We start from the raw sequence: 10433 nt of genomic DNA on the forward strand, positions 1-10433 counted from the left end.
TCTCTATGCAAGTTTTCAAGCAATCGTATTCAAAGCTCCCCTAGTTACAAGTGTGTTTGGGAAAGGGGGACATTCATTACCATGCATGTCTGCCAAAGACCTGGCATCTATTTATAGTGTTAGAAGTAACACATTATCATACTTGAGGCGAGTAAGAGTTGTTGGTGATTTTTTTCAGTTAAGGTTAGCCTGAATTTGAATGATAACTTTCGTGACGCGCTCAGTCAGCGTAGCCTAAAAAGCTCATAGCCAATGCTTTTTGGTGCATGTTTTTTAACAGTCGGCTAAAATCGAATTTCTAGACGGCACGGGGAAATGCTACTCCGTTGATCGATCTCGCATTATTAAAACAAACTGCTTCCAGACGTCCCCACATAGTAGCCCACTGTTCCTGGGGCACCGTAAATCAGCTCGTGGCCAAATCCTTCAGTAAACGGGCAGAGCAGGTCTCAGACTAATAAAACACACTGCAAGGGAGGCAAACCGTGTCAGAAATGGGAGAGAGAACACAGAATGTATTGTAATGAAATCAAACTGTGTTCGAGACTCCTTGTCACGTTACTTGTACCCTCCAGTGGTATTTCCTGATTTATTCTTTTATTGCTTCAATCAGGCTTCCATGCATCTCCGTATTAGCTCAAGTGCTATTACTCATAATTGTAAACTACGCCGCAAAAACCGACATCTCTTAACCTGAACATCACACGAACACGATCAAACGGCAAACCGCAAACATCTACCACATTCTGAAGTGTCGTAATTCGTATAAAAGAAATCAAACCAATGGAATTAAAAGAACATGTCATTAATTTTACGAGCCCCTAAGCCATAAGGGGAAAATGACATTGTTGGCAGAACAAACACCGAAAAGCTGCCAGCACCCTGTATATCTTTCCAGCATATCAAATTACTATGAAATCAGCAAAAGTAGCGCTGTGAAAATATTCTTGCTCGTATGAGAGCAGAATTTGTTGCCAGGTGTTGCTAATATGATTGCTCGGGAGATGTGATAGCACTGCTAAACCGACGCGTAGAGGTGTTCGCTTTGTTCAACAGCTGAAGCGTTTCAAACGGGAAGGTGGGAAATACGCGGATGCCGACGCGGACAATTTCTCAGGTGATCATAATGCCGAAATCTGTCCTTGAGACTTTACAGCTTGGATAATCTGTGGTAGGTAAGCACCTGATAACTGATATCAGTCTTTCCATCTGCTATCAGTATGACGCTAGTAGGCTATATGGATCCCTCATACGCTATTCAAAGACTACAACAGAGGGACTATAAGAGTTTATTAATAGGGTTATAACCCCACACAAGCACATGTTATATTGGCTTCAAATCAAGTAAAAACGTGATGGGAGAAGATGTACCAAAGTTATTGGAAGTGATTTCAATGACACATTGTTTTCCGTGTCTGTTTCATGTTACTCTCTCATGTTACCAAAAACTTTAATCTGGCGTCAACTGTCATCGCTAATTCGATAACACGATCATTCGTTTTCTAACACATATTCTTTGTCTGAAACTGTACCATTTAATTCAATGTCAGAAAATTCGTCTCCTTATAGGTTCTTACTGGGATTGACCACAAGTTGTAACACGTGGATGGAGCAAATGTTACCATAACTATCCTTGTGAATAAATCCAAATTGTCCAGATTTTTCAGCAGGTCTAATGTGACCCGAAAGTGGCTCACACATTCACAGGCTGGAAGTAGGGCAGTGTTTTCCTGTCAGTTGACGTGCATGTCGCCATGGGTGGGCATATACCCTGTGTGGAGATGTGTGTTGCCATGGGTGGAGGTTTGTTTTTCTGTAGGTTGGTGTGCATGCTGCCATGAGCAGAGCTCTGCATTGCCATGTGGGCAGGTGTATGTGGCTGTGGCTGGAGGTGTGTGTGTTTCTTGTGGGTGGAGGCATGTGTTGCCATCTGAAAGGATGTGTGTTACATGGATGGAGCTTTGTATCACTATGTGGGGAGTTGTGTGTGGCTGTGGACGGAGGTGTGTATTTTCATGGATGGAACTGTTTGTTATCCTGGGCGTAGTTGTGCCTGGAGGTGTGTATTTCCATGGGTGGAGTTGTGTGTTTTTGTGGGTGTAGCTACACCTGGAGGTGTGTATTTCCATGGGTGTTGCTGTGAGTGTAGTTGTGCTTTTCTGCAAGTTGTTAATGTTGCAGAGCTGTGTGTGGATGTGTGTGTCTGTTGGTTGATAGCACTTGACAGGGTTTGATCTCTCCCAGGTGTTTTTCAACAGGAGGTGTTAGCACAGACTAGCACCTGTCTCAGAATGAGCAACAGAGCACCGCTGCCCTGCAAGTTTTGTATGGGGATATTCCTCACTTGATAGTCAACATCCTACAGCGTATGTAATGTTCAAGCGCAATAAAGCTGATGGAAGAGGCTGTCTGTTGGACTTTCCACTTGGTACAAGAGTAATTTATTCATATGCTTTACTGCAAGAACTTCCTTGCCATGAGACTCAGATAAGACTAGGCAGAGTTATTCACTGATGTGTTGCTTCATGAACTTACTACATAGTTTCCAGTCATAAATGTTTTAGTCATAAATATGCTCTGCATGTCCATCATTTCCCCTCCATCTGCCTCCATCTGTCAGACATAATTACCCTCCATCTGTAAGACATCATAAGCATATCCGTTAACAGGTCAATTCAATGTTTCCAAGTCCTTTGTATAAACGCTGTATCAGTGAACAATAGTAATTTGTCTTTTTTTTTAAGTTGCCTTGATATGTGTCAGAATAGAAAGCTCCAACACAAAAGACCAAACTCTCTGGGGCACAAAGAAAGGTCACTAAAATTTACAAAACCCAACTCTGTGAGTCTGGTTTGATAAACACATATTGCAAGAGCAAACACTGGAGAGGAACTCAAAATTAGGACCAACTGCTGGTCTAATCATCCATACAAAATAGTACAATTCATTTTTGTCAAACATTGTTATCAAACAATGAATAAATGCAATATGATCTCAGAAAGAGGAAAATCATCTCAATTCCCCCAAATGGAAGGGGATTTACAGTAATTGTGAACAAAACCAAAACAAACAAATTGTACTAATCACACATGCTAATGCAATGCTTTCCAAATGTGAAGACTGGCTGTATCCGCTGCAGCTGAGCCCAGTCAATAATTGCTGTTGTGTTTCTACAATTACTGAGTATTTCCCTGACATATCACCTCCACAACACATGTATCCTTCCCCCATTTCTCTGAAATAGAAATGAAGTGACTCATTTCATAGCGATGTTGTTCTTGTGGTTATTATGTAAATTTATGCCTTGGAACATGCCATTAACAGCAATGGCATCTTTTCAATCTCCCTGTGGCAAATGTTGCTTTAGGTTTGGCTGACGCCTCCTGTTAGAGTTCTCCTGCCAGTACCACCACCATTATGTATCCTTTCTGCACTCAGATTACAGAATTGTAAGGCGAATGATTTCATAGCAGTAGCCATAGCTGTGGTGTAGCTGCATATAAAGGCATGCAGTGTTATACGGTGCTGCTTATATTTCACTTAACAGTTCCCAGAGCAGTATACGAGAATGAGGCAGTACTTGATCAGCTCAGGTTGTGTTGCACAAGCTGTCAACCTGCTGACGATGGCAAAACTCTGTTTATGACGTGGTTAATTATTGTTGCTCTCCAGGCATGTCTTGGCTGTCAGCCACAAGCACAATGGTAACCAGCAGCTTCTGCAACCAGCTCCAGATTGTTACAGACACTAATGTTGTGACGTAATAATTATCAATTATGTTGCAATCCACCACCAGAAAATAGCCATTTTTAGAATGAGCGCTAATTGTTAGCACACAACGTAATAGTTTAGTATTTTGCCAGAACTGCATTTTAAATGTGGCCTCATGGAAGACTGCTGTATTTAAAGGACTGACCTGGTAATTAACAGTTTTTCTTAATATAGGTATAGGTGAGAATATGTCTGAAAGGGTCATAGCTTTTGAGTTTTACACTTTGTTACGTTTTCCTAAAAATGTGTTAAAACAGTTGAAGAAAAAATGCAGTTCTTTCACAATAATCCTCAGCATTGTTTTTTGACAATATATTGTTTAGTCAATTAAACCTTTGTTCAATGTGACCTTAGTTCCTGGTGGGCTCAAACCCTATTGTGAAAGTAAAATTATATGAAAGGACATTGTAAGAGGGTGAACTAAGAATGAACTGGCATTTTGACTAGCAGAGGGTGACCTAAGAATAAACTGATATTTTGAATAACAAAAGTGTAAGGGGGTGACAATAGAATGAACCAATATTGTAAGAGGGTGACCTTAGACTGAACTGTACAAATTGCAAACATCAGTGGAAGATGCTGGGCCATGATGTATGTGCTGTATGCTAATTATTATATAAGACGAAGTGCGAAAAGCTGAAACTGCATATTGCCTCCCCTGCGTGGGATGACGTCTGCTCAACTGACATACAGGTATGCAGTCCAGATTTGATTAGGTCACGTCTCTGGCTTTTTGTGCAGAAACTAATAAGAGGCAGTTGAGCGTGGCACACTAGTTTCAATGTAATCAAGTGCTCTATATATTCTGTCTGTCTGGTCTGCACAGGACAGAGCTGGCAAATACTATGCTTGTGTTTGTATTGACTCTCCTCCAGACTACGAGAATAAAACTTTGCTCTCCTGAACCAGCCCAAATGCTCAGCACAAGTTAATCTTCGAAACCTATAATGTCATAAGAAGTTGTATTTCAATTGTATTACATTTTACTACTACTACTACATTACATTTATTCATTTGGCAGACGGTTTTATCCAAAGCTATTTACAAGTGAGGCAGAGACCAATACAAGCAAAACCCAAACATGGAGTCATAATATTAGAAGTGCTGAATGATTCATGTTTCAACAGTTGCCCAGACAAGGTACAAGCTAGCTGGTAGAAACACATGTGCACTAAACCATTAATTTTTTTCCAAGTAAAACAGAGTTTAGTACAGAAATTGTTTTAAGTGGTGGAGATTCAGGTGATCAGGTGAGTGCAAAAGACCTGTGTCTTCAGATGTTTCTTGAGGGATTCAGCAGAATGGATGAAGTGTGGAAGGCCGTTCCCCCATCGGGGGACAATGGCAGAGAAAGTTCTGGATAGTGATTTTATGCTGTGATGTGATGGAACCACTGGACGCCGTTCGGTAGCAGAGCATAGTGGTCGGAATGGAACTACGCTTGTAGTAGACCATTCACTTAGGTAGGTGCAACTTTGTTGCCTGTTCTGAACGCAAGCAAGAAGGCCATGTACCTGATGCAGACAGCTACAGGGAGCCACAAAGAGAGGTATAACATGAGCCCTCTTAGGCTGGTTAAAAACCAGCCACATTTTGTATCAGCTACAGAGACTTAGTGGTGCATGCAGGAAGGCCAGCCAAGAGAGAATTGCAGTAGCCCAGTCTTGAGATGACAAGAGCCTGGACAAAGAGCTGTGCAGCTTGTATGTAGTTGTCTAAATTAATAGCTTTGCCTCCAATATAACTGATGACTTTTATCATCACTGAACTGTTCAACACCATAAGGCTTTAAGATGTTGGTTTTAAAGTAATTATTCTATATTTCAGATCAGCACCAGACTGATTCAGACTGTTTATATGTTTCTAAGTGGAAGATTGTGTACCCAATGCTTGACAATGCACAGATTACATAATAATAATAATAATAATAATAATAATCGTCATCATCATCAATAGTTTACAAAGATGTAATCCTGTTCTTTTAAACTGATTCCCACGGTTTGTTATGGTGAAACAAACAGCAATATCAATAATCTAAGAACACGTAATCCTGGATGGCTAAGTAATATTTTTTAAACAAAGAAAAACAACAAACATTTTGTGGGTTATGCCTCACCAACCTATAACTCAATAAGCTGACTGTCCCCGTTTTTCAAGTTGTTGCCTTGACATTATATGGTAAATGCAAACTACAACTTCAGAGCTGCAATGGACAGGATTATTCAAGAGAAGATGCAAATCAAGGAAAGATGAAGAATATTAATTTACACAGCATCTACAGAAAACATGTTTGGACCTTGTGCTTCACCTTTTGTGAAAATAAAACTCTCATCACCTCCTAGCCAGAAAAATTATGGTGTCTGTGGCTTGGAAAATTAAAGGCGATAACATATATAGTTCATGCTAAGTTCGAAAGGAAATATGTGACATAAGAATGTGTTTGTCTAAATTTATAGCTTTGCTCCAATATAACTCCTGCACTGTTGGCTTTTATCGTCACTGAACCGTAACAGCAATGTCGTAGTAGTAATATAGAGACACCTGCTGGAAAACATGGGTATTGCATTTTTGAGACACTGCCCCTCAAAGCCGACATTTCATTACCCAAACCAGTCCCTACCTCCTAAATCCCTCAGCCGACGGCTGATGAAGAATCTGTACAATCTGCGCATTTGGCAATTGTCTTTGTTGTCGTTACTTACATGCTTCAGTACGGCAGAGCAAGGAAAACCATTGAAGTTCAGCCAATAGTAGCAGAAAGTGACAATGAAGGTTGTATATTAATATCCATAACATACATAATAAACATCCATAATATAAATCTATAACATATCCATATATATGTATATAATTCTCTCAATCTCAGTTTTAAATTATATAAAAACCAAAAGTAAGCTATGTGTAGTTATAATCAGATGTATGTAAATGAACAAATTAGATATTAGATAAAATTAGATATATAGTTTTATATAAACATATTAATATAATGGAATACACACAAACATACACGTATATATATATATATATATATATATATATATATATATATATAGAGAGAGAGAGAGAGAGAGTGCCCGCCAAAGTATATTAACAGTAGCTTCTTTAGGCATTTGCGTTTGAGATAAAAAAAATGACTATAAGACCAAAGTAGAGACTAGCTTTCAGCTTTTATTTCATGTTATATACATGCACATACACTTTTATCATTTTATAGAAAGAGCCATTTTAATGATGATTCCCCTTTTTCAGATGTGCAAAAGTTAGTTAACAGATGACTTTCAAAACAAAACGAAGTCATAAGGTGATATATATAATATGTATGGTAATATATGGTTGCATAGCCCTTTGAGGCAATGGTTGCATCAAGTCTACAACCCATTGACATACCAAACGTGTGGTATCTTCTTTGGAAATGCTTTTCCAGGCCTTCACTGCAACTGTTTTCAGTTCATGTTTGTTACAGGGGCTCTTTGTCTTCAGTCTTCTCTTCAGCAATAAAATGTATGCTGAATTGGATTTAGATCTGGTGACTGACTTTGCCAGACTAAAACTTTCCACAATGAACTTGTCATTGATTAAAGCTTTGGTTGCGTGGGCAGTGTGGTTGAAGTCATTGTTGTCACGGCTCAGACAAGGACTCAGTCGCAGACCACAGGAGCATCGGGTTCCCGGCAAATTTATTAAATCCGCAGGCAAGATTGCAATCGGAAAACAAGCAGGGTCAAAACCAGAAAAGCAGTCCGTGGGCAAATCCAGGTTCAGGAAGCTGAAGCAGGCAGGGTGAAACACCGGGCAAGCAGAAATATCGGGCGATCGGGGCAAAGCGACAGGCAGGAATCAGGTCGATAACAGGCAGGTCGAAAAACGAGAAACAGCACACAGATGAGAAATGACGGGGACGAAACAGGCGAAATACACACTGCTACGAACTAGCAACAGGACAGGGACATGCAGGGAAGATATAGGGCAGGGCTGACGAGAGGATGGGAAGCAGGTGTGCAGGCAATCAGGCGGGTGGAGACCAGGAGGGGAGCGGGGCAGGGCTAGAACACAAGGAAAACAAAAGCACATGGACAGGGAAAAACAAAAACACAACAGCTAGGGGGCGGGAGCCCTGACAATTGTTTTGTGGCAGGATGAAGCACCGGCCAGTGAGATTGGAGGAATTTTCTTTGTACATAGCCAGACAAAATCCTTCTGTACACTTCTGAATTCATCCTGCTGCTGCCATTATCTGTTGCATCAATAAAGACAAGTTCCAGAAGCAACCATATGTGCCCAGGCCATGACATTACCTCCTCCATGTTTCACAGATGAGGTGGAATGGTTTGGATCATGGGCAGTTCCTATCTTTCTCCACACTTTTGGCTTTCCATCACTTTGGTGAAAGTTTATTTTGGTCTCATCTGTTCATAAAACTTTGCTCCCAAACTCTTCTGGCTTGCCTCTGTATTTTTTGGCAACTTCTAATCTAGCCTTTCAATTCTTGCTGCTGATAAGAGGTTTGTATCTTGCAGTATACCCTCTATAATTCTGCTGTTGAAGTTTCTGTGAACAGTGGATTGTGATACTTTCACACCTGCACTGTGTAGACTGGCAGTGATGTCATTGACCGTTGTTTTAGGGTTTTTCTTCACAGCTGTTAGGATTTTTCTGTCATCAGCTGCAGTTGTTTTCCATGAGCAACCTGCTCTGTGTTTATTTTGAAGTCCACCAGTTTTTTTAATAACTTTCCAAACTACTGTACCTGATATAGCCATTGTCTGTGCTATGGTTCTTAATGACTTTTTTGTTCTCTTTTCTTACAGATTAGCTGTTTTTTCTGCCATAGTCAGTTCTATGGTTTTCATGCTGGTGTATGCCTTCTTGCTCCAAATGCAATCTGCCAGATGAAAATGTGTATGTATGTGCATGTCAAGACCATTAAATACAAGATGATAGTTTCTACTTTTATTTTGCATTCATCTTCTCATTGCAAATCCAAACACCTTAAGTTAATGGCAAAAACCTGCACACACTGTGGGCCACCCCTCACTGGGGGTTAACAGAATGTGGTTAACAGAAAGCCAGGAGAGGCTCTAAAGTCTTAAAATTCACTACATCCACCTACAGGCCAACCAGCCTCATTGCAGTTACACTTGCAGCATGCTGCTGGTTAAGGTTCCCTCAATGAAAGATATCTCAATGTGCAACACAACAAGTAGTCACATGACTATGTATTACTGTGTTGGTCTTCATATGGAATGAGATAACACAGCTAGGAAACTATACATCATGTATAGTTTTTTCTCTTTTGATTTTTTTATTCATATTGAGAGCACTAACCAGCCTGAAAGTACGTGAATATGATATTTTTGACAACAACATCTTTTTCACATCTTCCTCCATTGCCTTTGCCTTGTTATTTTCTGGGCCATGTCTTTTGTTGTACCTGGCTATTTTTACAGAGATTTTCCATTAGCTATTCTCAGGTTTCATATTAAACTCCAACCTACAGTACCAGTCAAAGGTTTGGACACACCTGATTAAGATAATGGGAAACATGCATTCAAAAACATTTTGATGTAAAGGCTTATGCTTAAATGCTTGAAATTTGTTTCTTAGACAAATATAAACAGTGAAATTGATGCCTATGTATGATTTTTTTTCCAAAAGCATTTTAATTAGAAAATGTTATTTGGAAGAATCTAAAATATGAGATAGTTTTGTTTAGTTTATTTGTTTAGCACTTTTTTGGTTATTCTACTTGTGTTAATTCATAGTTTTGATATCCTTATGATTATTCTAAACTGAGGAAAATAGTAAAAATAAAGAAGCAAAGGTCTATCCAAACTTTTGATTGGTACTGTACATGTTTCTCTCTACTTCTCAGTGGCCCTAGTTTTAGTGCCTAAAAATAGGGCGGCAGTGTAGCATAGTGGTTAAGGAGCAGGACTCGTAACCGAAAGGTTGCCGGTTCAATCCCCGCTGGGACACTGCTGCTGTACCCTTGGGCAAGGTACTTAACCCACAATTGCTGTACCCTTGGGCAAGGTACTTAACCCACAATTGCCTCAGTAAATATCCAGCTGTATAAATGGATAACATTGTAAAGAACTGTAACCTATGTAAGTCGCTTTAGATAAAAGCGTCTGCTAAATGAATAAATGTAAAATGTAAATCATGAATTCACAGATAACAATGCTAAATGTGCTATACATAAATGTCTGGTTTTGTTGAATATACAATACCAGTCAAACATCAATACCAGTCAAACATTTGGACACATCTTTCTTTCTTTATGCTATGCTATGCTATGGGATAATACTAAGGAATTGTCTAAGATGGAAGACCCATAATATACAAACATATTAAAACAGAATACAGTTATGTGTATCATCAGTCCTTCATAATGTATACAGTGCCTTCATATTTATTCATTTCTCTGACTAAATACAGCAAAAAAGTGACAAAAAAACAGAAAGAAATATATACTGTGTTGAGTTTTTTCTGTGCAATTTCTTTAGGCAGAAAAAAATCTGACACATCCATTTTTTCTGCTGTGTCATGATTTTTGTTCATATTTAAAAAGGATATGAGGAATAAATATGGTGGAAGGTGTATATTGCAATCAATATTATTTAATTCATATTCTAATCCACATACTGATATTATATTAACTG

Source organism: Megalops cyprinoides, chromosome 22 (assembly GCF_013368585.1).
Source record: "Megalops cyprinoides isolate fMegCyp1 chromosome 22, fMegCyp1.pri, whole genome shotgun sequence".
Lineage (NCBI taxonomy): Eukaryota > Metazoa > Chordata > Actinopteri > Elopiformes > Megalopidae > Megalops > Megalops cyprinoides.